General features: G+C 44.0%; 1 protein-coding gene across 4 annotated transcripts in view; it reads right to left on the bottom strand.

The window, feature by feature from the left end:
* The window catches only part of CRACD (capping protein inhibiting regulator of actin dynamics), a 296,879-nt gene that overhangs the window by 119,531 nt on the left and 149,837 nt on the right, over nt 1-27,511 (bottom strand). Inside the window, exon 1 of one of the 4 annotated variants that reach the window (XM_073583579.1) lies at nt 14,594-14,722. The exons of the other annotated variants lie outside the window; for them this stretch is intronic. The gene's annotated coding sequence lies outside the window, so the exon portion shown is untranslated. Of the gene's footprint in view, nt 1-14,593; nt 14,723-27,511 lie in introns of those variants that run through there. 4 annotated transcript variants of the gene reach the window in all.

Genomic DNA, 27,511 nt, shown 5'->3' with positions numbered 1-27,511 from the left:
AATATAACTGAGTCCATCAGTTATTAGATATATGAAACTGAAATAGCTGTTGCAAAAACCAAAATTGTTATAAAGAAAAAAGGTTAACATTAATAGGGGTGCCCAAACTTTAACATAGGACTGTAAGTAGGACATTGAGCAAAGCCGGACAAAGACCAGGTCAAGGGTGTTACCATCTTTGGGTGTCGCAGAGGTTGAAAGCTGTGAGAGGCCGAGAGAGGTGGTTAGTGATAGAAGCTGGGATGCAGATGTGGAAGTAGCGCTGTTAATGGGGATATTGAAGTCTCCCAGGATAAGAGATGATAGTTCTGAGGACATGAAGTGCGGCAGCCAGGCTGAAAAGTGGTCAAGGAAGTGGGTGGGTGAGCCTGGGGGCCGGTATATGACCACTACTCTGAGGGAGAGGGGACAGAAGAGCCTGATGGTATGGACCTCAAAAGAAGGGAATGAGAGTGATGGAACTGGGGGGGATGACCTGGAAAGTGCATTGAGGGGACAGGAGTATGCCGACTCCACCACCAGGTCTGTTTGTGGGTCTCGGGGAATGAGTGAATTGTAATCCACCATTGGAAATGGCAGCAGGAGAGACAGTGTCAGAATCTTGAATCCAGGTTTCAGTGAGGGCCAACAGATTAAGAGAGTTGTTCAGAAAGTAGTTATGCAGGAAAGGAAGCTTGTTACATACAGACCGAGGATTCAAGAGGGCACAATTGAAAGATGGAGATGTTTGAAGACTTCTATTGAAGGAGAACTCACCACCTCTCGTGGCAGCCTGTTCCACTCATTGATCACTCTGTCAAAAAGTTTTTTCTAATATCTAGTGTGTGTCTCCTCCCATTCAGTTTCATCCCATTGCTTCTAGTCTTTCCCTGTGCAAATGAGAATAAAGATGATCCTTCTACAATGTGACAGCCCTTGAGATATTTGTAGACAGCTATTAAGTCTCCTCTCAGCCTTCTCTTCTTTCCTCATAAGACAGGGTTTGCAGACCGGTCACCATTATGGTCGCTGTTTTCTGAACTTGCTCCAGTTTATTGATGTCTTTTTTTAAAATGTGGCGCCCAAAACTGGACACAGTATTCCAGATGAGGTCTGACCAAAGAGGACTAGAGGGCAATAATGACTTCACGTGATCTAGACTGTATGCTTCTGTTAATACATCCTAGAATTGCATTTGCCTTTTTTGCTGCTGCATCACACTGTTGACTCATATTCAGTCTGTGATCTATTAGTATACACAAGTCTTTTTACATGTGCTGTTGCTTAGCCCTATTCCTCCCATTCTGTATATGCTTTTTTCATTTTTATTGCCCAGATGTAGTACTTTGCATTCTCCCTGTTAAAAACCATTCTGTTAGTTGCTGCCCACTGCTCCAGTTTATTTATATCTTTCTGAATCCTCTCTCTCGCTTCTCTAGTATTAGCTATCCCTCCTAGCTTTGTGTCATCAGAAAATTTAATCAGTTTACCCTCAATTCCTTCATCTAAATTGTTGATAAAGATGTTGAACCATACAGGGCCCAGGAGAGAGTCCTGTGGTACCCCACTTGAGACATTCTTCCAATTGGATGTGCAGCCATTGGCGACCACTCTTTGGGTCCGATCACGAAGCCAGTTATGAATCCACCTAACAGTTGCCTTGTCCATTCCATAATTAGCCATTTTTTCAATAAGGATTGTGTGAGATACTTTGTCAAATGCTTTGCTGAAGTCAAGATATACTATATCTACAGCATTTCCCTGATCCACCCAATCAGTGATTCTGTCATAGAAGGAAATTAAGTTAGTCTGACATGACTCATTAGTTCCAAACCCATGCTGACTCTGTTTAATCACTTCATTCTTATCAAGGTACTTACATACATGTTGTTTAATAATTTGTTCAAAGATCTTTCCTGGTATAGAAGTCAGACTCACCGGCCTATAGTTGCCTGGGTCCACCTTCTCCCCCTTTTTGAAGATAGGAACAACATTTGCTCTTCTCCAGTCTTCTGGGACTTCTCTTGTTCTCCAAGGGGTGTAATTCATCTGGACCTGGAGACTTGAATTCATTAGGGTTAGCTAAGTGTTTCCTCACTATCTTTCTGTTTATAGATATCCTGGATTCTTCTATTCCCTTAATAGGACAGTGAAGAACAGTTGATGTTACATTTCCTTTCTGAGAGAACACAGATGCAAAATAGGAATTTAAAAGTTTGGCTTTCTCAACATCCTGTCTTACCATTTCATCATTTTCATCCTGTAAAAATCCTATAGCATCTTTGACTTTTCTTTTACTTTTGACATATCTCCAAAATCCTTTATTATTGCTTTTGACATCTCTTGCAAACCTCAATTCATTGTCAATTTTAGATAATCTGATTTGTGCCCTGCAAGTTCTGCAGACAGCATTATATTCTTCTTTAGATATGCCTCCCTCTTTCCATTTTTTAAACATTTCTTTCTTCCTTTTTAGCATGTGCTTAAGTTCTGTGTTCATCCATCCTGGTTTCCTTAATTGCTTCCTATTCTTCCCTCTTTTCGGAATTGTTAACAATTATGCTTTGAGCATTTCATTTTTCAAGATTTCCCATCCTTCCTGGACATTTTTGCCCTTAAGGATGTCCAGCCATTGGATCCCTCCAATTCTTTTTCTGATTCCCTTATAATCTGCCTTTCTGAAATCTAACCTTGATGTCTGAGTCTTCACAGGTCTTCCTCCTCTAGTTATTCAAAATTCTAAAATAGTATGGTCGCTACCTCCGAGGGTCCCAGCCAATTTTACCTCCTCAACCATTTCCTCCCTGTTTCTAAGGATTAGATCCAAGGTAGCAGTTCCCCTTTTTTTCTCCCCACCTTTTGGAAGATAAAGTTGTCAGCAAGAGAGGATAAGAATTCCCTTGCCTGAGAGAGATTACCAACAAATGTCAGGATAGTTGAAATCTCCCATGACAACTATGTCATATTTTTTGAAGAACTTGGCCATTTGATGCATAAAGAGTTCATCCATATCTTCAGCTTGCACAGGCGGCCTGTAGTAAATGCCTACAATGGTGTCCTTTCTATTGTTCTGTCCTTGTATTCTTACCCAAACAGTTTCCACAGAACTCCCAGTCTCTGAAGCTTCAATCTCTGTGCAGATATACGCGTTTCTAACATATAATGCGACATCTCCTCATTTATCAAATCTGTTTCTAGCAAATAAGTTGTATCCTTCTAGCCTTGTATTCCAATCATGTGTATTGTCCCACCAAGTTTCAGTGATTCCAATGACATCATATTTCTTTTCCTGCGTTAGTAGTTACAATTCTGCTTGTTTGTTGCCCATGTTTTGTGCATTAGTATAGAAACATTTTAGTTTGTGATTTCTCTTTCTCCAATATTTTTATTAATTAGATTCTTTTGTCTTTGTTCTTCCTTTCCACTTCTAATAGCAGAGTTCTCAATAGCATTTGTCAGGTGTGTATGGCTTTTTCTGGCCTTTTGCTTCCATTCCCACATTGTTCTAGTTTAAAGCTCTCCTGATGAGTGTAGCAAGGCGACTTCCAAATACATGTTTTCCAGTCTTCGTTAAGGTGCACCCCTCTAGCAAGCAGTCCATCGTATAGGTAATTCACTCCTTGATCCAGAAATCCAAATCCTTGCTGACGGCACCATCGACGTAGCCAGTTGTTCACATGCGGAATCTTATTCCACCTCCTTGTTCCATGTCCATCCACTAGGAGGATGGAAGAGAAGACCACCTGCGCTCCCAGTTCTTTCACTTTCTTACCTAAGTTTTCAAAGTCACTGCAGATGGTTTCCAGGTCGTTTCTTGCTGTGTCATTTGTCCCCACATGTATTAGCAGGAATGGGTAGTCATCTGTAAGTCTCAAGAGTTCTGATATCCTGTCAGACACATCTTTAATTTTTGCACCTGGAAGACAGCACATTTCTCTTGAGGTTTTATCCGGTCTGCAGATAGCGGCCTCTGTTCCTCTCAACAGGGAATCCCCCATGACCACCACTCTCCGTTTCTTCTTCACAACATTTTTCTTTCTCCTCCGTCGACAGAGGCACCGCGAGGACATCCCTCGTACATCAACTCTGCAGGACGTCAGAGACCGATAAGTGACTCCACTTTGTTCGTTCCCCCGTTTAGCCCCAAGGGTCCTTAGCTGCCCAGACTGTGACTGCATAACGGTCACCTACCGCCCCGTATTGTTTATTCCGTATGAGATTGTGTATTTGTGTTTTACTTCCCTGTGTGGAAAACTTGTTGTCAGCCTTAAACCTATAACTATATATATATATATATATATCTATATCTTGAGTTTAACCCTGCGTGCCTGCTAGTTACCACATTTTGGCGTAGTTGGCAGGATGCAGTCTACCAGCGTAGAGGCGGCAGACCAATGGGCTGGGGGTGGCCCACCGTCTAGCATATCGTTGGGGGCTATGTTGAATAACTTGCCAAAGTTCACAGGCAGCAATACCATGCTCTGGAGCTGGACAGAGCGGATGCGACTGTTGTTGAGGATGCACCCGATGACCCCTGACTTGGAGGCCGAGGTGGCTATTATGGCGTTGGACGGGGAAGCCCGGGACTCGGTAATGTTAAGACCCCCTGGGCAACGGAACACCTTTGCCAGGGTATTGCAGATCCGGGAAGAGACCCATGGGGACCCCACCGACGTAGGGGAACTGAGAACCTGGTTGTTTAGTCGCATGCAAACAGAAGGGGAACTGTATACAGCCATTGAAAGGAAAGATGGAGTCGGCGTGGGTCCCATAGATGTGACATTACGTGACCTATTAGTGACCGGGCTACGGGACACCCTGATGAAACAGGCCCTGCACGAGCGGGTACAAGTGAACCCGCGTCTGACCTTCTCGGAGATATGGAGTGAGGCGCGTACACGGAAACAGGAGCAGGGGGTGACAGTCCCCATGGGGAAGGCCCGGAGTCCAGACCTGTCGGGAGGGGGAAGTGTTGGGCAAGGTGATCACGCCCGTGGCGGTGCAGCTCGTATTTCCACCTGGCCAGACAGTGATCTCGTTGCCTGTTGTGAGTTCATTTTCCCCTTCATTACTGAGGCCCGAGGAACTCCCTCTTCTGGTAAAGAAAGGTAGTGAGCCTGATTGTCAAACACCTGAGGCTGATGATTGTGACTGGCTGAGTGGAGTTACGGACTGGATATAATGCTGCCGACGCCCTTCTGTCCTGCGGGTGATTTCTCTGTGGGACCCTTGGAGACCAGTCTGAATTCCTGCTCCTCCAAAGCTAAGTTTTCTGCTCTGCCTTTGCTTTTGTGTTTTGACTTTGTTTTTGCTTTGTTTTTCTGGATTTCTGCCATTCCCTTCCTGGGTGTGCTGAATTCATTTAGCTCTGTCTTCTGAAAATACCTGAGTGCTGATTTAGTTTTTGAAGCCTAGCTGCTTCAGGGCCTTTTTCATATCAGCTGGTTGGCTTATGTCTTTGATAGGGTTTTGGCAGATTGCAGACAGCAGCCTTCCTGTCCTTTCCTATCTAGGTAGTTTTCGGGCCCCGTCTTTGCTCAGTCTATCTTTCTGTCTGTGTTAGTATTTTCATCTTGCTTCACCGTCATTATATGTTGGGGGCTGCCTATTGCTTTGGGGTCTGCTCTGGGGCAGTTTAGATTTCCCCTTTCTTTCTTTAGGCCTATGTATTTCTCCGGCTGTGATCGAGGGGTCTAGGGCATCATAGGAACCCCCCACGGCTACTGCTAGTTGTGTTGATAGGTTCAGGGGTCTGCAATCTGATAGTTGCCAACTTCTCTGGTTTTCTGGACTTAGCTTGTATTTCTGCTTTTGCCTCCTACGGTGACTCATTCATAACAGAATCACCCGCCTCACCGCAGATTCTAGGGTACTCAATAGCAGGAAAGAATTGTAAAAAAAAAAAAAAAAAAAGTGTATATTTTTTCCTCTATATCTCTGAGGCCGTAGGGGGAATTTTTTTTTTTTCTCTCAATGGAGATAAAGCAATTGTCTGATCGTGTGGAGCAGCTCGCTGCCGAAGTGCGGGGAATTTCCGCCTACCTTGCTCATTCACATGCTGCTGAACCAAAGATTCCTACAACTGATGTATTTTTTGGGGATCGGACTAAATTTTTGAATTTCAAAAATAATTGTAAATTATTTTTTGCCTTGAAGCCTGACTCGTCAGGGAGCTCCGCGCAGCAGGTTAAAATTGTCATCTCTTTGCTGCGTGGCGATCCCCAGGATTGGGCGTTTTCTTTAAAACCAGATGATCCTATTCTGACTAATGTGAACGCATTCTTTCAAGCTTTGGGGTTGTTGTATGACGAACCTAATGCCATTGATCAGGCTGAAAAGACCCTGCTGGCATTGAGCCAGGGTCGTGATTCTGCAGAATTGTACTGTCAAAAATTCCGAAAGAGGGCAGTACTTACTACCTGGAATGATAATGCCTTGGCTGCTCTCTTTCGGAAGGGGTTGTCAGAAGCCGTAAAAGATACTATGGTGGGATTTCCTGTTCCCTCTAGTCTTGACGATTCTATGTCATTAGCCATTCAGGTTGATCGGCGTTTGCGCGAACGCAAAGCAGCACGAGAGGTGTTGCCACCTGTTGAACAAATGTCTGAACCTATGCAATGTGATAGAGTTTTTTCCAGAGAGCAGCGCAGGAGTTCAGAAGGCGTAATAAGTTGTGTTTTTTCTGTGGAGATGCCATGCATATTATTTCTGTTTGTCCCAAACGAGAGAAACGCTTTGCACACACGTTTTCTGTTGGTGGTGTTCAACCTAAGTTTCTTCTGGCTATTACTCTTATCTGCTCCCTGTCCACATTATCCGCCAAGGCGTTTGTGGATTCGGGAGCAGCCCTAAACCTAATGGACTTGGATTTTGCTAAACGTTGTGGATTTCCGATGACACCTCTGCAGACGCCTATCCCTTTGAGGGGAATTGATGCTACTCCTTTGGCTAAAAATAAACCCCAGTTTTGGACCCAGGTGGTAATGCAGGTCGCCCCAGACCATCAAGAAAATTGCAGATTTCTGGTGTTGCATAATCTGCATGATACTGTTGTTCTGGGGTTTCCCTGGTTACAGATTCATAATCCAGTTTTGGATTGGAAATCTGTGTCTGTGGTGAGTTGGGGTTGTCGGTGTGCCTTTAGTGAGGCTCCGGTGTTTTCCACCTCTCCTCAGTCGCATGATGTTCCTGATTATTTGGCGGACTTTTATGATGTATTTAGTGAGAATGAGTCTGCGTCTCTGCCTCCTCATAGGAGTTATGACTGTGCAATTGAACTGAGCCCGGGGTGTAAATTTCCCAAGGGTCGGCTCTTCAATTTATCTGTACCCGAGCACAAGGCTATGCGATCCTATATTAAGGAGGCGTTGGAGAAGGGTCATATTAGACCATCCTCGTCACCCTTGGGTGCCGGTTTTTTTTTTGTAGCCAAAAAGGATGGATCATTAAGACCTTGTATTGATTATCGTGCCCTCAACAAAATTACTGTTAAATATCAGTATCCGTTACCCCTGATTTCTGATCTATTCTCCAGAGTTAAAGGTGCTTGCTGGTTTACCAAGCTTGACCTCAGGGTGGCGTATAATCTTATTCGCATTAAGCATGGGGATGAATGGAAGACGGCGTTTAATACTCCGGAGGGACATTTTGAGTACCTGGTGATGCCTTTTGGGCTCACTAATGCCCCTTCTGTCTTCCAGTGCTTCATGAACGATATTTTCCGAGATTTTATCGATAAATTTTTGATTATCTATCTGGATGATATTTTGATCTTCTCCAAGGATTGGGATTCTCATGTGGAACATATTCGGACTGTGTTCCGGATCTTGAGGGAGAATTCCCTGTATGTCAAGGGATCTAAATGCCTTTTTGGAGTACAGAGGATTTCTTTTTTGGGATTTATTTTGTCCCCGTCAACTATTGAAATGGACCCGGCCAAGGTACAGGCCATTCACGATTGGGTTCAGCCAACTTCTTTGAAGGCCCTCCAGAAGTTTTTGGGTTTTGCTAATTTTTATCGGAAATTTATAGCAAAATTTTCTAGTATTGCCAAGCCATTGACTGATTTGACTAAAAGGGTGCTGATGTGTTAAATTGGTCTCAGGAGGCTGTTTCTTCCTTTCAGGAGTTGAAGCCAAGATTCACCTCCGCCCCGGTTTTGCGGCAACCTGATGTCTCACTTCCATTCCAGGTAGAGGTGGATGCTTCTGAGATTGGTGCAGGAGCTGTTTTGTCCCAAAAGGATCCTGTAACATCTAAAATGAATCCCTGTGCTTTCTTTTCCCGAAAGTTCTCTCCATCTGAACGTAACTATGATGTGGGAAATAGGGAACTGTTGGCCATGAAATGGGCATTTGAGGAGTGGAGACATTGGTTGGAGGGAGCTAAGCATCAAGTCGTGGTCCTCACTGACCACAAGAATTTGATTTACCTAGAGTCGGCTAAGCGCTTGAACCCTAGACAGGCTAGGTGGGCCTTGTTTTTTACACGTTTTGATTTTGTGGTTTCTTTTCTTCCTGGAACAAAGAATGTCAAGGCAGACGCCCTCTCTAGGAGCTTCCTTGCTGATTCTCCTGTGGTGACCAAGCCTGCTACCATCTTAGGCGAAGGGGTAGTTCTTTCTGCCATCTCGCCCGATTTGAGACGTGCTCTGGAAGAGTTCCAGGAGGACAAACCTGAGCGTTGTCCCAGTGGAAAGTTGTATGTTCCTGACCAGTGGAAAAAGAGAGTGATGTCTGAAGTTCATTGCTCTGCTTTGGCTGGTCATCCAGGTATTTTTGGTACTAGAGATCTGGTGAGTCGGTTTTTTTGGTGGCCCTCCTTGTCTCGTGATGTCAGGAATTTTGTGCAGTCCTGTGGGACGTGCTCCCGGTCTAAATCGTGTTCTCGCTCTAGTGGGTTGTTGATGCCTTTGCCTGTCCCCAAGAGGCCATGGACCCATATTTCAATGGATTTCATCTCTGATATGCCTGTCTCTCAGAGGATGACTGTTATTTGGGTGATTTGTGATAGGTTCTCTAAGATGGTTCATCTTGTACCACTCCCTAAGTTGCCGTCTTCCTCTGAGTTGGTGCCCCTGTTTTTACAACAGGTGGTTCGTTTGCACGGGATTCCTGAGAACATTGTATCTGACAGAGGAGTGCAGTTTGTGTCTAGATTTTGGAGAACTTTCTGTTCCAGGCTGGGAATTCAGTTGTCCTTCTCCTCTGCTTTTCACCCTCAAACCAATGGGCAGACAGAGAGAACAAACCAGACCTTGGAGTCATATTTGAGATGTTTTATTTCTGCTGATCAGGATGATTGGGTTTCATTTTTGCCCTTGGCCGAATTTGCTTTGAATAATAGAGCTAGTTCTGCCACTTTGATGTCACCTTTTTTTTGTAACTTTGGGTTTCATCCTCGATTTTCTTCAGGGCAGGTGGAGCCCTCTGCCTGCCCAGGTGTTGACACTGTGGTGGAGAGAATGCACCAGATCTGGGACCAAGTGGTGGATAAGTTGTCTCTCTCCCAGGAGAAGGCCCAGCGGTTTTCCAACCGACATAGGACCATTGGTCCCCAGTTTAAGGTTGGTGATATGGTGTGGTTATCATCAAAAAATATTGCTATGAAGGTGGCTTCTCCTAAGTTTAAGCCTAGATTTATTGGACCTTACAAGATTGTGGAGATTATTAATCCGGTCTCTTTTCGTTTGGCTCTTCCTGTCACATTTAAAATCCATAATGTGTTCCATAAATCTTTGTTGAAGAGGTTTGTTGAACCTGTTGTCCCGGGGGTGGCACCTCCAGACCCTGTATTGGTTGAAGGTAACATGGAGTATGAGGTAGAGAAAGTACTGGATTCCCGTCTGGCTAGACGGAGACTCCAGTATTTGGTTAAGTGGAAGGGTTATGGTCAGGAGGATAATTCCTGGGTCTCCGCCTCTGATATTCATGCCAAACGATTGGTGCGTGCCTTTCATCGGGCTCACCCTGATCGCCCTGGTGGCATAGTTGAGGGTTCGGTGACCCCTCCTCAAGGGGGAGGTACTGTTGTGAGTTCATTTTCCCCTTCATTACTGAGGCCCGAGGAACTCCCTCTTCTGGTAAAGAAAGGTAGTGAGCCTGATTGTCAAACACCTGAGGCTGATGATTGTGACTGGCTGAGTGGAGTTATGGACTGGATATAATGCTGCCGACGCCCTTCTGCCCTGCGGGTGATTTCTCTGTGGGATCCTTGGAGACCAGTCTGAATTCCTGCTCCTCCAAAGCTAAGTTTTCTGCTCTGCCTTTGCTTTTGTGTTTTGACTTTGTTTTTGCTTTGTTTTTCTGGATTTCTGCCATTCCCTTCCTGGGTGTGCTGAATTCATTTAGCTCTGTCTTCTGAAAATACCTGAGTGCTGATTTAGTTTTTGAAGCCTAGCTGCTTCAGGGCCTTTTTCATATCAGCTGGTTGGCTTATGTCTTTGATAGGGTTTTGGCAGATTGCAGACAGCAGCCTTCCTGTCCTTTCCTATCTAGGTAGTTTTCGGGCCCCGTCTTTGCTCAGTCTATCTTTCTGTCTGTGTTAGTATTTTCATCTTGCTTCACCGTCATTATATGTTGGGGGCTGCCTATTGCTTTGGGGTCTGCTCTGGGGCAGTTTAGATTTCCCCTTTCTTTCTTTAGGCCTATGTATTTCTCCGGCTGTGATCGAGGGGTCTAGGGCATCGTAGGAACCCCCCACGGCTACTGCTAGTTGTGTTGATAGGTTCAGGGGTCTGCAATCTGATAGTTGCCAACTTCTCTGGTTTTCTGGACTTAGCTTGTATTTCTGCTTTTGCCTCCTACGGTGACTCATTCATAACAGTTGCCCGTCTGAGCCCATGTACCCTTGAGCGGAGTGGAGGTGCAGGTCGAGCCATCGTTTTCCAAACAGTTACCCTCTGGGCTCCTGGTGGCCTGCACCCAGGCTACCGTGAGGCAGGGGACAGTGCTCATGCGCTGCGGCAATCTGGAGGACCAATATATCATCGTGAAACCCCACAGCGAGATGGCCAAGGTGGTGAAGCCACTAGAGGTGGTGTTACCACCCCCGACGCTGCATCTCGGGGTATGCCCGGGGAACCCCTGGGCCGTGACTGTAAACGCAACCCAAACTTCGGGGCCCCTACCTTCTCAAGAGGGCCGAGCAGTCTTGGAACAAATGCGAGCAGGTCAGTCCCAGGTGCAACAAGTGGAGGCTCTTCTAGGCAAATACAAGGGCATATTTGCCCGTCACGAAGATGATTTCGGCTGCACGACAGTCATTACTCATGGGATCCCCACGAAGGCGCAGCCTCTATCAGAGAACGATACAGGCAGATTCCCCCGCAGCTGTATCAGGAGGTGAAGACACTATTGGGCCAAATGTTGCGAAAAGGGCTTATCCGAGAAAGTCAAAGCCCCTAGGCCGCTCCCATCGTGCTGGTACGGAAAAAGGATGGCACATTGTGTTTTTGTGTGGACTATCGAAAGCTAAACGCCTGCACCATCAAAGACTCATATCCGCTCCCCCGTATAGAGGAATCCTTGTCTGCCTTGGGGAAGGCAAAATACTTCTCCACCCTGGACCTGGCCAGCAGGTACTGGCAGGTACCCATGTCAGAACAGGACCAGGTCAAAACAGCTTTCATCCTGCCCATGGGGCTGTTTGAGTTCAATTGGATGCCCTTCGACCTGGCCAATGCCCCTGGGACCTTTCAACGGTTAATGGATGACCTGAATTTCGAGGCCATTCTGATCTATCTGGATGACATTATCATCTATGCCGCCACGTTTGAGGACCACCTGTACCGCCTAGGACAGGTGCTCGGCCGACTACAGAAATACGGGTTGAAGGTGAAGCCCCAGAAATGCCATCTGTTCCATACGCAGATTGAGTGTCTGGGACATGTCGTCTCCGCCGAAGGCGTAAGACCGTCTTGGGAGAAGATCGCTGTGATACGGGAGTGGCCTACTCCCGAGATGGTAAAGGATGTGCGGGCATTTCTGGGTCTGGCCGGATATTACCATCGTTTTGTGAAGAATTTTGCCCACCGAGCCCGGCCACTGCAAGACCTGTTGAAAGGAACCCCGGCCTGCGCCAACATCTGGAATGTCACGGTCACTGTGTGTCTGGGCGCAGGTGTTACCGCAAGGCGAACCCATAACACACGTGACCCTGGATACAGCGCCTCCAGTGGGGCGAATTTAAATAATAAAACGTGCAGATGGATACACCGCCTCCACCTGGCGAAATTAGGTATTACACGTTAATATAAATTCTGGAAACTCCGCCTCCAGTATGGCGAATTTAAATAATAAGGGGGACCTGGGAAACATTAACAATGGTGGGCCCTGCAATAGGGAAAAGGGAATTGGAGACCTCCTGAGCTCCCCTGAGCCAGTGTCCCTGCACTCCTAACGTTCCCTATGCCGGTTCCGCACCGGGCGCCGCACGCGTACCTCAACGCCCTTGCTCACCCTGACCCTAAACCCTCACTAGGGAATTGGTCGGTGCGGAAACTAATCCCACCACTGCACTAACAACACACATGAGGGAAAGAGACAATACAGGGGGACACCACTTAGCTTTATGCTCTGTGCTTATGCTCCTGCAACAGAGCCCTCCACCTGAGTGCGTCTTCTCCTCCACCCGGATCCATCACCGTAACAGGATCCTTCACCATAGTGCAGCCTTGGAGCAGAGTCCACCACCAGTTGCTGCTGCTTAGTAACAGAGTCCCAAAGATGAGTTCAGCTTCTGCCACGAAGTCAAGCATGCTTGAGTCCAGCTCAGCAGCCAAGTCCCACATGGTGAGTGCCACTCTCCATAGTCGCCACTCCACCAGTCCATGCAGACACTTCCTGCTGACACCATCACTGCGACCCCACCACGCCATGCCAGCCCTTCGTCCAGACACCATAGCTGACACACGTCCCCCCTGGCTAAGCTGCGCAGGACTCCTCCTCAGCTCCATCCTTCCACCAGGCTCTCACCAACTCAGAATCAATGAATGAATGAATATCACCAGCCGTGATTGCACACCCTGAGACTCATTTATAGAGCCCCACACCTGAATCATAATTACAGAGAACTTTAAACTGAAAACCTAAGGTGCGATACCACTAACCACCACCGGGGACAGTCAAGTCACCTTGGCAACTTGCCAAAAGGAAAAAAAGTTCACTCAGTGCTTTTAAAACTGTCAGATCACTTCAGATCATGACATGGAAGAGTCAATGGCAAGAGTCTCAGGAGAAAGCCTTCCAAGACCTCAAAGAAGTGCTTACGGAGGCCCTGGTGTTGGTTTACACGTATTTCTCGCAACCATTTATCCTACACACCGATGGGAGTTTGCACGGGCTGGGGGCTGTGTTGTCCCAGATGCAGGATGGGAGAGAGGTGATCACCTACGCCAGTGTGGGCCATGACGGAGCAGTTCGCGGGGTACTTGACGGGCTCTGAGGTGCTAGTGTGCACAGACAACAATCCACTGGCCCACCTCGAGAATGCCAAATTGGGGGCCCTGGAACAGCACTGGGTGGCCAGAATGGCGAAGTTCAAGTATAAGATCGTTTACAAACGGGGAGTGGAGAGCGTACACGCAGACGCCCTTTCCCAAATCCAACACGTGGACCCAACTCTGCAGGATAATAGCGTTCTGAAGCTGCCCAGTGCCCGCACAGAGAACCCTGCTGCCAGAAGGAAATTAACTTAAAGGGTTTTCCCACTAATAAAAGTTCATTTTAATGAATAGATCTTGGAATAATAATAATAATTTCCACAACTGGATGTGTTTAAGAAAAATGTTCCTGTGCTGAGACAATCTTATAAATGTGCCCCTGCTGTGTACTGTGTAATGGCTGTGTCTGACCGTGCAGGGACATGGTCTGATCATACCACTGCTACTGGCCGGTGGGGGAATAAAAAAAGTATACAGATATTACAACAGGAGATCACAAAGGATTCTTTCTTTCAAGTAAAACATTGTTTAATAACAGGAAGGGAAATTATTTATTTCACAACAAATGAAGGATCTGTGATCCTGTTCTGCAATGTCTGTATACTCTCTTTTCCTTCCTCCCCTGCCCCGGACCTGTGGTATGATCAGTTCCTATACGCTCAGTCACAGCCATTACACAGTACACAGCAGCACATTTATAAGATTATCTCAGCACAGGAACATTATTTTTAAACACATCCAATTGTGGAAGTTGTTATTATTCCAAAAAATTAACTTTCGTTCATGGAAAAAAAAAACTTTAATTCCTCCTGGTAGCCTCTATGAAATCTATGCAATCTAGAACATGAATATCCTCAGAATTTCCTAACACCAATTAACAATTTTTGATGTATCAGAATTTTGGTAAATAGCTGTTTTGCATCCAAAAGGAAAACAAATATTTTGTATTATCCGAGCCTACAAAACAGTAATAAAAATATATCTCCTTCAACACCATTATACTTGGAAATCTGTTAATATAGTAGTTTGTATATTTTCCGTCCATTTGTTATTGATTTTTGTTCAGATATATCACCTTGAACAGTATATACTGTGTAGGTAGAGATAAAATATTGGTAGCTCCACATATGCTAAAAGTAAAAAAAAAACCTCGTCGACGGTATATTTTCCTACCTGTTCTTGTCTCCTAATTCCAGCAGCTGCTTTATGGCAATATAGCGTATATTGATTTATTATTGCTAATGTGACAAAGTGTTGTTATCTATCACACCAGGGTGGAGAACATCCTCTTCTATCTCCAGACCTAGATAAACAATGTGCTCACAGATGTGGACAGAGGGTGTGACGCTATTACAGTGCCCCAGTGCTCGCCGGCTATGGGCAGGCACCGCTCATATACGACAGGAATGCTGCACTGATTCATGAGCTTGGATTTTATTAGTCAGTAATATTTGGATGCACTAGATTTATTTAATTCACTGCTAATAATAATAAACTGCACCATTGGCCAAGTACTGTAAGTCAAAGCCGGGATCAAATGGACATCATTCTAAAATATGGAATATTATCTGATCATTTCTACTTGGTCTATATATGGCTAATGTAAAGCATACGAATATAAATTTTCACTCAAATTCACTCACTCCATGATTATTATTCTTCCACTGACTAAGACAGTCTGGTTCCTCTGCTGATCTATGTCTTTTGTGAATTGATGGCAGCTGATTAATACTGCCCGAACCACGGGAAGCATTATTACGTATTATGCTTACTTACATAGCGGCTCACACTCTAACATTTACAGAACCAGTCCAAATTTTGTACACTCCTGTTCATACAATGGTTTTCTTATTCTTATTGGAATGTGCACATGGAGACACACAGATAGAAACCAGGAGTAAAGAAACAATCTAGAACATGTTCTAAGCCTTAAGTTCCTCAAAAGAGAGGTGCTCTAATTTGATAACTGTTTTTCACCTCTTGGCATTTTCTCAAGCAGCATCATCAGATAGTCACCTGTAATAGCTTCCTACGAACAGGTATGCCTTGTCATGAGTTAATTTGCAGGATCACCCATCAGTGTTTTCCACCATTAGATGTGTGTTACAGAGACTGGGTTGGTGCACAGTTCTGTATAGTATTGTGCTCTATTCCACATCTGTTCTAATCCAAAATATAGAAAAAAACACTCAACTAAGTGAATATGGAACTTTGTATGAACACTGACATGACATGAGATCAATCAGATTTACGCGAACAGAGACAATGGAGAAGATGGAGAAATTAAGTTCTCCATCTTCTCCATACCCGTGCTGCTATTCCCTCAATAAACTGACAGAGTTTGAGTCAAGTGTCCTTAGCATAATCTGCCCAATTCTCTCAGAAGAGAGAATGATCACTTATATGACCCTGGCCTGAGAAGATGTTCACTCTTAAGGGCCCATTACACTAAGCGATATCGCTAGCAATATCGCTATAACGTCACTGGTTTTGTGACGCAGCAGCAATATTGCTAGCGATATCGCTATGTGTGATACTTACCTCCGACCGCTCCCCCGCTGGTTATCGCTGATCGCGCGAGAACGTCCTGGGCCGTTTCTCGTCGTCTGCTTCCTGCTGTGGCGACGAGCGACGCATGGACACGGGCGGGAGGACGTCTTCATCGCCGCATCTGACAGGTAAGTAACGACCGCCGACCGCTTCTATCTCGCTGGTGAGATCTGCCTGTTTGGCAGCTCACTAGCGACCACTTAGCGATGCACCAGCGATCCTGACCGGGTCATATCGTTGTTGGGATCGCTGGTGCATCGCTAAGTGTGACGGTACCCTTAGGCCACGTTCAAATGCCAATATTTTGGGTGAAATATGCAAAAGTGGTGCTCCTGTTTCTACTATATCTTTCCTCTGATTGTCCCTCTCCTGGCTTTGGCTTACAAATAATGATGTGAAATGCTGACAAATTACTGAATGTGTTAACAAGACTGATTCCTTTCTATGTTATCAGCTATTGAGCCTGCTGTCTAGCTGTGATGTGGTTATGTTGGCATTTGTGTTTGCAACCTACTTGGTTACCTTTTGCTTTATTTGCTCACCTGAAAGACATCAATCATTTAGATTTTTATGCTATAATGTTTGATATGGAATTAATTACCAGGGAGACAAATATCACTTCAGCCCTAAATATAATTACTTAGTAGGATAATAAAGTATTGAGTGCCAGCTCTGGTGCCAGGCATAGTGTCCCTTCATGGATGAACTCTGCACACCGTATTTGCCCAGCCTCAGCCACACGTGCTCAGTGCATAAAGTATTATACCCACCCGGTTACCCTGCTATGCTAGCACAGGTTTTAGCTGTTATTGCTTCCAGAACCCGACGCTGTCCAATGACTGTATTTGACTTTAGCAAAAGTGGACTGTCACAGTAAAAATCTAATGGTCATGTGCAAACTAATCAGCTTGTCAGGCAAACATCAAACTCTGCCTGTTGTGGACACATGCCAAGTTTGCTGACCCCCGCCATATGGATGGAGTGGCAGTGTTCCAGCTTGACTTTAGCTTCATTCAAAGACTTCCTCTCTGTAGTCATACAGTTGGTTGGTAAATGATACTGGGGTACCCCATTCTAGAGATCAGTGTGGATGGCAGAAGTCAATCACCAACTGATTTAATATTTATAATCCATTTTAAGATCAGCAATAGATGACAGATGGCACCACTAGAAAATCGAGTTTCTTCTGTCTTAGTTAGAAATTCATGATGTCTTCGAGCATTAGCATCTATGAATAAATATTAGTGGTGCCAGATATAGAGCAGCTGATATACTTTAGGTGTATTAACGGCAAAGATACTGGAAAAAAACAATTGAGAAATATTTACATGGAACGAGCACTGACCAACGCTATAATAATTCGATTGGGGCATTCTTAAATACAATTGATGGGGTAAACAATTATTGCCACATTTAAAAGGGTCGATAAGGGATTATTAAACAAGAAAACAAGTTACCCTATCCATGGGATATTTCATTGTGAAGAGAAAGAAAAAATAGGATGGCACTCACCGTTCATGTGAATCAAATCACTTTATTTCACATACACAAGGCATCGGCATAGGCACGGGAGCAATGTGCTGGAAGACGGACAACAGCCATTTCGCACTCAATATCCATGGGATAGCTCTCACCCCCAGCGATTCTGAGGTTGCTCTGCCGCCTAGTCTTGAATGTACTGGGGTTGCACATGCTCGGCCTCCATTCATTCATTGAAAATGGAACTGCCGGAGAAAGCGGAGTACAACGAGTGAAGGTCAAGAAAGCGCAACTCCTCTATTCAAGGACAGACTGCAGAGCCCCCTTACCAAGGTTCCAAAGCCTAAAATCTGGATCTTTGGGGGTCCCAATGGTAGGACCTGTTGAGTTCAACAAGTATCCTCTTTTCTACAGATAAGGAAGAGCTTGTATTTTTTGGGTATAACCCTTAAGATAGTGGAAGGCGTTGGACTTTCCATATAAAATCTATGGGACTGGCCGATCCTCTCAAAGGAAACAAGGCATGGATAAGCTGACAAATTCATATTCTTGTGTTTTCCCTGGAAAAAGACAGAGGTGAACGGTAGACGCTTTTAGTAAGTCAGTGTAGAAACTGGCTGATAAAGTTGTTATTAATCCTTACATCTATATTAAAGGCCCAAGCAAACTGCTATATTATGGATTTACATTGCTCCAGTTTTATCTAAACGTGAGGTGTAGCATAAACGTCCCATCTTTACCGGTTTAATTCTGGACCCATTTGTGCAGGTTGAAATATAAAACTGTGCTACAGTAGGGTCACTGGAACAAAAACATATCTGTGCTTGTACATGAACATATTCGAGTTAAGCAAAAATATTTGCGCTGCCCTGGCATCCAGTTTAGTCTTTCATGAATGTGGGATCCAGGCAGCCTTTACTCCTGCCTGGTATTCTGAGTTACTCTGGCAGTCACCAGGCTCCGCATTGTAGTGACATTGAGCCTTAGTCAATAGGCAGCATGTGACAGGTTAAACCCTTGAGTCGCATTATTTTTAAAGTGAATAATGTTTGGATTACTAGTGCTTAGTTATTTTTTCAATTCCTACCATTTATCATTTGGATATTATGACGTATGTTGTGGGGCATAGTAAGCGCCAAAGGCGCCCAGGATACTGGGCCAAGGAATCATGCCACAGAATGAAAACTTCCCTGATCCGGCCCCCAAGGGAAAACTGAACATGTGTAATAAGTGCCATATTTGTAAAAGGTCCAAAATCCAAGGCACCAGACGTTATCCTCCAATGAATCACTTTATTGATTCATGTTTTGGCCATATAGGGCCTTTATCAAGCCATAAATGAATAGAGTTGTACCAAGATTGCACAGACTGTGGAGTGGTGCATGGGTGTATAGACCATTAGTAAATGTTCCATATTTGGGAAATTATGTTCTCCTCATCACACTGAACTTCTGTTCCCTTAAAAGTGAATTTGACATCACCAAAACTCAAATTATATCTGCAGATTAACCCTATGTATGTTTGGTGATGTCAAGTTTCCATTAATTTAAAAATGGGACTACAGGCTGCACCAAATTTTAGGATTCGTGAAATAAGTGCTCCTCAGAATGACTGTGAGAAGTGCCCACACGGCGTCTGTAGATGCCAGGTGCTGCCTTACTTTACAAAAGGTTGAAATGTAATTAAATTGGAGACCGCATTGCTCAGGAAAAGAGCGACATAATGAATTATCTACTGTCATTCTTGGTTGCCTGCCAAGCAATGTCTGTAAAAAAAAAAAGCTAAACTAATATAGGGTAATTACTAAAGTAATGATAAAAGATTGATTTGTTCTGAAAATCAGGAATACATAATTATGCTTATGCTGCAGCCTTGCTTCTATGACGATACACAAGATCATTCTAATTAGCAATATGCCCTAATGGCGGTATCTGTTGAGGAAGGTGAATTTAGTATTGATGACAGATCTTGTGGTCTTTAAGAACAACTAACCTGGAAGATACTTCATAAACAACAACGTACTACGTGGGGCTTCTTCTAGAAAAGAAGTCCAATTCATTTTACTCACTGTGGATAAAATATAAGGGACCAATGTAAATATCACCTGTCCTTCATAGTATTTAGTGGTCTATGGAATGGCGTAAGGGCTCATGCATATAGCAGATCCATATTGCACCACCTGTAGGAATCAGTGGGCCCATCCTGTTATTTTATGGTGGTTTGTTTTCTCGTATTCACATATTGATATTGTAGATGAGAATATAATACAGTGTTGGGGCATTCACCTAATTAATGCAGGCTCCCTGGTCTCCTGTACAAGACTATCATATGTGATCATTCCCACAGCATAAACCAATAAAATCCATTACCTAACCAAGTGCGCACCGCAATGTCCGGGCCAGGAACAGGTCTCCTGAACCAATCTCAAAAGATTATATACGCCTGGCTGGCATGTTTATGTAAGAGAATAGAAGAATGAACAGCACCCCATGAAGATCATATAGTACTTGTATTGATGCATTTTACAACTGTTGTGTTGATTTATAAGTTTACTGTGGAAAGAATTGCTAGCTGCAGGAGTTTTGGGTAACAATGGGTTAGAAATTAGTGGGAAGTTCAGGGAAGAGCTTCAGCGACATAATTGGCTGTTGAGGCCTAGTTCACCAGAGTGCCTGTAGTTACAACATAAGTGAATATGAGCCAGAGAGAAAGTAGATGCCATCAACCAGGAATCTTATAAGAAAGTGGCAGAAGCATTATCCTAGACGAGAGTACAGCAAAGTGGGAAGCTGGGAGAGGCCCGGATGTGAGCACAATCGAGAACCATGGTGATGCAGAGCTATTAGCAATCCTTAAGGGCCTGTCATACTAAGCGATATCGCTAGCAATATCGCTGTAACGTCACTGGTTTTTGTGACGTAGCAGCGATATTGCTAGCGATATCGCTATGTCTGATACTTACCTCCGACCGGCTCCCCTGCTGGTTATCGCTGATCGCGCGAGAACGTCCTGGACCGTTTCTCGTCGTCAGCTTCCTGCTGGGCTTCCCGTGGCGCCGACGAGCGACACGTGGACGCGGGCGGGAGGACATCAGGATCGCCTCGTCTGACAGGTAAGTAACGACCCCTGCTATGTCGCTGGTGAGATCTGCCTGTGTGGCAGCTCACTAGCGACCACTTAACGATGTACCAGCGATCCTGACAGCGTCATATCGCTGGTCGGGATCGCTGGTGCATCGCTAAGTGTGACAGTACCTTTAGACTATTGTGAGCTACAGAAGGTTGCACTGATACAGTGGTGGACTACAAATGCCAACCTAGTGTGAAAGCTTTAGAGAAGGAATTCTATTTCTTTCCTCATAGAAACATCTGGTAACGTAGGTTCTGTAGTCAGTGTAATTGTATTCGAGAAGAAATGTAAACTACTGCCATGCATAACCATCTGTAAAAAAAACTCAAGTGTGAATACCATTCAATCTGATGTCTGTTATCTGTTATGCTCTTTCAAGTTCATCTACCTCAGTAAAAGATATTCTGTTGTTAACTATAATGGCCTCTCCTGCTTCCTTGTCCATCGCCTCCATTACACTACATCACAGGCCGCAGCTATGGGCCCCTAAGGGAACAGTGCCATGAGCACTAGGGAAGACATTGTCACTGTATCACGTGCTTCACTGGTGTTAAGGGTTTCCAAATCACACGAGACCTTACATTTACCTGAGCAATGATCCAGGATGAGTGTTCCTATGAACGTTAATTTTACCAATAATCATGCCATGTATGAGGGCTGTAAGAGGGTCACTGGTAATGTGCTAGAGGGGAGTTATGTTTCACTGAGCTTATTAGATTCATTGATATGAACGTGGACATTTTCTCCAGCATGTTATGTGCTAAGAAGGGTTTAATCGGCCATGATAGGGTCAGGTTTTTTGTTTTAGACCGGGTGCACGCGGTGAGTAATTTGCAGCGCTTTGGACGCAACACATGTCCAGTGTGTCCAAAGCGCTGCCGGCTTTTGAACGCAGGTGATTCCGCATGTGTTCATTGAACCATGTGGAATCACCGTGTGTAATGCATTGTATGGGTGAGATTTATCTTGCAGAGTCTCCGCAAGATAAATTGACATGCTGTGGTCTGAAAACATGTCCTACATGTCCGTCTCCGCAGGTGATCCGCAGGCTTCGGTGCACGCATAATGAGCATGGGATTTTGTGAAATCCCATCCACTATGCTGTAACATCTGGACGCGGGGGGTTGGACGCTGCGGATGTATGCAGCATCCAACACACAGTGTTGTCTGACTGTGGGAACATACCCTAAAGAGTTAGGTAGGACGTAACAGGGATGGACATACCGCATGTGCAGCCGATGTGACTGCACCGGAGCCAGGAGGTGGAGGGGGGTCCCTGCAGGGCGACTAAGACTGAGGGTGATCTGGCCTGTTTATCTGGCCCTGAGGCTACAGGGGCCCCTGGCCAGATTTCCCTCATGTGCAGCTGGATGACGTCAGCATTCAGCGTGCGGCTGTGTCAAAGAGAAAGCTGCCAGCAACGAAGATGCTGTGGAGAACATGTGGAGAGGTGAGTGGTGGTGTGTGCATGTGAACATGTGAAGAGGTGAGTGGTGCTGTGTGTGTGCTTGTGTGTGTGAACGTGCGGAGAGGTGAGTGGTGCTGTGTGTGTGCTTGTGTGTATGTGTGTAAACGTGCGGAGAGGTGAGTGGTGGTGTGTGTGTGTGTGGAGAGGTGAGTTTGTGTGTGTGTGTGTTGGAGAGGGCAATGATGGGGCGGTGGGGGAGAAGGCAATGATGGAGGTGTTGGAGAGGGCAATTATGGGGTGGTGGGGTAGAATGCAATAATGGAGATGGTGGAAAGGGCAATGATGGGGGTGATGGGGGAGAAGGCAATGATGGAGGTGGTCGAAAGGGCAATAATGGGAGTGGTGGAGGCAATGATGGAGGTAATGGTGAGGGCAATGATGGGGTTGGTGGAGAGGGCAATTATGGAGGTGATGGAGAACGCCATGATGGAGGTTATGGAAAGGGCAATGATGAAGGGGGTGATGGAGAGGGCAATTATGGAGGTGGTGGAGATGGCAATGATGGAGGTGATGGGGAAGGCAATGATGGAGGTAGAGGAGGACAATGTGAGATGCGGGGGGAGGAGGACAATAAGAGGTGTGGGGGATTGGGATGGGAGGAAGGGTACTTTTAATGAACTTCCGAACAGGGGGAGGGGAGGAGGACGTTTAATATGGATGTAAAATGAATTGGGTGGTGGAGGAGGGTGCTAAGTCCCTGATAGCATCACAATGAATTAAGAGATGGGGGAGGATGCTATCAGGTACTGAGCCTCCTCCGCCACCTTCCAATTCATTACAAGTCCCTGACAACGTCTACTCCCACCTTTCAGTTAATTCTAAAGGGTCTATGCACCTTACTCCTCCTATCTCAATCCCCAATAAATTTTAAGCCCCCGATAGCATCACAATGAATTAAGAGATGGGGGAGGATGCTATCGGGGGCTTAAAATTTATTGGGGATTGAGATAGGAGGAGTAAGGTGCATAGACCCTTTAGAATTAACTGAAAGGTGGGAGTAGACGTTGTCAGGGACTTGTAATGAATTGGAAGGTGGCGGAGGAGGCTCAGTACCTGATAGCATCTTCTCCAACCCCCAAATTCATTATGATGCTATCAAGTACTTATAATGAATTGGGGACACAGGAACTAAGGCTATATGGACATGTTCAGGATTTGAAGGAGAACATACTGCTGCATGTCCTAATATGTTGGCAGTAAGAAAGTTGAGTAAAATACATTTATTTTTTTCCCCTTTTTTCATGCTTTTGTTACATATTTTCCCCCTTTAGCACTGGTGAAATACGCTGCAACAATTGACATTATGCAGATTTTAATCTGCAAAGAAAAAATAAGCAGCATGTGCATGAGACTTCAGGGATCTCATTCACTTTGCTTGTACTCTAAAACCTTGCATATATTCCGTGTGCACATAGCCTTTCATTTAATTGGGGAGAGTCACAGACTAAATAATTTATATTATTGGGAGGCAGAGAATATAGTTAATGGGGGACACAGTGCTACTTATCACTTTTTATATTTTTAATGGTTTGTGTCTAATAGTATATTAATGGTGGGGTAATGTTTTTTTGTAAAATCCCTTATTCTACATTCTCACATTTGTGTAAAATGACCATGTGCTTCTAGGTTTTTTTATCGGATGGCACACGGACTCATAGAATGTTATAGGTCCATTCACACATACATGAAAATCACGGATCTGAGAATGAGATTCGTGAGGGTGAGAGAATGTTCTGTTCTAATCTGATTTTGAAGATCAGAATAGGACATGCTCAGTTAGTCTGTAAAAGTTCGCAGCACACCAACACTGCAAACAGATACAGGGATGTAGCCTTATTATGTAAAGCACAGGCCCGTAGTATATTATGTCCTCCTTTATGTATAGCACAGTCTCTTAGTATAGAGTGTACTTACTTATGTCTAGCACAGTCCCTTAGTATATATTGTACTTATGTATAGCACAGTCCCTTAGTATATAGTGTACTTACTTATTATGTCTAGCACAGTCCCTTAGTGTAATGATAATGTAAAGTATCATGCACTTTTCCCTATTTCTAGAATCTTCCATTCACATGCTGAGCTCTGCTGTGCCAGTGGGGAAGGTGTGATCCTCACATGTGCTCTGGCTTCCTATAGACAATAATGGGAATCCGATCATTTGGTCATAAAGCGATGTGAGGTTGTGATAGAAAAATAAAAACTACATATCTAGAACGTGCTCTGATGGAGCTTCGCTACAGAACCTTTTGCTAAATTATAGCATCGACAGAACCAGAGAAATGGATTTATCCTGTACCGAGGGGAACAGACAGCCAGTGTTTGGAGTCATCAGAAAGCTAATTTCAAGATAAGCTGAGTGATGTGTCTGCCATTATTCTGCTAGGCTCTCAAGCTAAGTTATGATTATTATAAGTTTTTTAGCCAGATTGTACCTCTGAAAGCAAGGGGAGGGCAGCCATAACTCAGCCCCTTTAGTGATGCCACAAGCCCAGAGCTATAAGTCACTGTCACACCGGACAACCCTATTCTAGCCGGGGAAACTGCTGCATCCAGATCTCAAATGCATTGTGATGTTTGGCTCCTCCTACCAGCCTGGTTCTGCCTGAAATAATCTAAGTAACATGTGAGTGTTATTTCTTCTCTTAACGCCCCTTTTATTTGTATTCACATTGTACATATTTTAGTTGTCTCCCATCGTAAAATCTTTTTATATCTCTGTAAACTTGCCTACTTTTTGGAGTAAATATAAAATTTATTAGTTCCGTCTCCTTCCTCTGTGACGAATTCACGTGCCTATAAGCTAATTACGCTACTAATTTAGGTTGGCTTTGTACCCCTTTATTAATTTTAAATATTAATAGAGAAAATCTCTGCAGTGAGGCTGCTAGAGGGGGAAGATTTGTTACTCTGTGATGAGGGCTTCTTCATGTGGACGGGGAGGGCCTGTAGCTATGGAGGGTGGGGTTGTTGCTATAGAGGGCATGTTTGGAGTAGAGTAGGAGGTGATGACCAGTTCTCATTTCAATGCCATAACACACCCCCCTTGGACGTTCTGTTCAGAATATCTAGAAAATCGTGCAAACTAGTGACAGAAAGTAAATTACTTTTTGTCATAATTCTGCAGCCCAGATATGTACTGAGATTATATGTACTGAGATTATGTGAAAAGCCCGGACAACCCCTTTAATTCCACAATGTGGATGTCTGGCCAGTGGCAGCTTCCCCAGTGATAGCTGCTGATTGCCAGGTGTAAGAGAAGGCGACTCCTAAAAGGGGTTAATGTTATATGAAATGAAGCTTGACATATTAATACTTTAATATATAATTTGTTATTTTTATAGGTTGAAGAATTAGATTATATAATCCTCACTGCATCCAATGTCTCCAATTAAAGATCTGATTTACTCTGAGTTTCCGCCTTCAGTATTTATGCAGGGGCTGAGAAGAGACTGTAGGAACAGCTGGAAACTCGGCTACTTAGGAGGCATATTTAATAGATAAATATATCTCCATAATAATACACATAATTATATAACAACATAGAATTGGATTATCCTAGAGGCTGAATAACCTAGATGTATTCTTTGAAATGTGATTTGTTATATTTTTATGTTAATAGAAGAAAGTATTTAGATTCCACAAGGAAGCAAAACAGCATGCATGGCATATGTGACCGCTGAATACTCACACATGGCATGGTTATGCTGCAAATAACAAGTGACATCACTTCTTCATCTTTCCATAGTATGTAGGGAGGAAGTCACAACTAAGCCTGATAAACTGCTGCAAATCTTAACAATCAATAGACATTAATGGGCCATAAGCAGATGTCATATGAGTTGTCTAGATTCCTAAACGCTAAAGAGGTTCTGTCATTTAGTAAAAACAAAATTTAGTTAAATATCTTAGAATCATAGTATATAAAAAGCTCCCTTGATTCTGCTGCTGTTTTCTTTTTTGCATTGTGTTGCTCCATTGCAGAGATATTCACATTTGTTTCTTATGGAGCACACTATGTGAAATCTTTACTTGTGGTGCAACTGGGCGTTTCTTCAAAGTCTTCTTTGGTGGCCATGTGCTTTCATCACTTCCTCCCAGACCCTGCAGTGCCTGATTCTGATAGACTGGTACATCAGTTAACAAGCTGCGATTGGCAGCTTCTGGGAGGGAGGAGTTACAGAAAACACCTTCCAGAGAGGACTGTGAAGAAACGGCCAGTTGCACTGCAAGCAGAGATTTCACATAGCGAGCCGCAGAAGAAATAAATGTGAATATATAGTTGCTAAATATGTTACTATGAATAACTCTGCAATGGAGTGATGCACTTCAGAACAGGAAAGAGTGTTAGAATCCTGGGAGCTCCTGGATATTTATAAGGTGTTTAACTCAAATTTTTGGCACAGATGAAAGATACACCTTAAAGGGATAGTCCATCAGTTTACTTTTAGACCTTAAATATTGGGAGAACAAGGGTTCTGTAAAAAGCCCATCCCAGTACTGCTACAAACTAATATTCAGGAGCCAGGAAATGCTGATAGTGACTGACCATTACCATAACAAGTATTTGTGACCATATTAATTGTCAACCATTTTTCCAGGAAACTTTTCTAACTTAAAATTTTCACTCTGGGATTCGCACTTGCTGCAGTTTTCTTTTTGGTTTTCAAAATAGCTTGGAACAAATTTTGTTGCAGGATTTTAGACATAATATAAGCGGATGTTACATGTGTGAATTAAGAATACTAATAGAGTAGCAATGTTACTGCAGCTTGTACCCTCAGTGAGTAACTCTCTAATTACCGGCTATACCCAGCATGAAGAGATTTGGGTTTACCATTAATCAAACGTTTTACATTTAAAAATAAAGCACAAGATGTAGTGTAGTTTGGAAAGATAATGTTGGTTACAGTACAGTTTTAAATCATCATAATATGAAAACACAGAAGAATATTTTCAGACCATACAGGGGAGTACTTAGCCGTAAGGGGGTCTCTGTCTAGTTAACACTAGCAATCCCAGTAATCCTCAGGGTATGCTGGTGCTTGTTTCTCAACCTGAGAGGGACCCCCAATCTCTGTAGAGGCCTCATGACAGCTTCATGGTCTGTCCGTCCCTATGGTACTGTTGGACTATACACAAGACATAATGGTTTATATAGGATAAAGCAAACACTGAACAGGCGATAATAAACCGGCAGCATGGTGGTCCTGAGCTTATATTCATGATACCATGCACATGGATCTTGTCTTTCAGTCTTTGTACAGAAACATAATAGCAGGTAATGGATTCTATATAAAAGTGCGTCTATTAGAAATTAGCAAAAAAAAAGAAGCAATGAGTTTTTAAATAAAATACTATCAAGACCAAGACAGTAAATCAGATGGAATATAAAGTAATATCCAAGGTTGAAAGAAGTTATATTTTCTTCATTAGGACTGTATAAAATAATACAGCTTTTGTATTAA

The sequence above is a fragment of the Dendrobates tinctorius genome, unplaced genomic scaffold, assembly GCF_039654945.1.
Source record: "Dendrobates tinctorius isolate UK_male_01 unplaced genomic scaffold, ASM3965494v1 ptg000079l, whole genome shotgun sequence".
Lineage (NCBI taxonomy): Eukaryota > Metazoa > Chordata > Amphibia > Anura > Dendrobatidae > Dendrobates > Dendrobates tinctorius.
The sequence above is the reverse complement of the archived record's forward strand: the minus strand, read 5'-3'. Positions and strand labels throughout refer to the sequence as shown.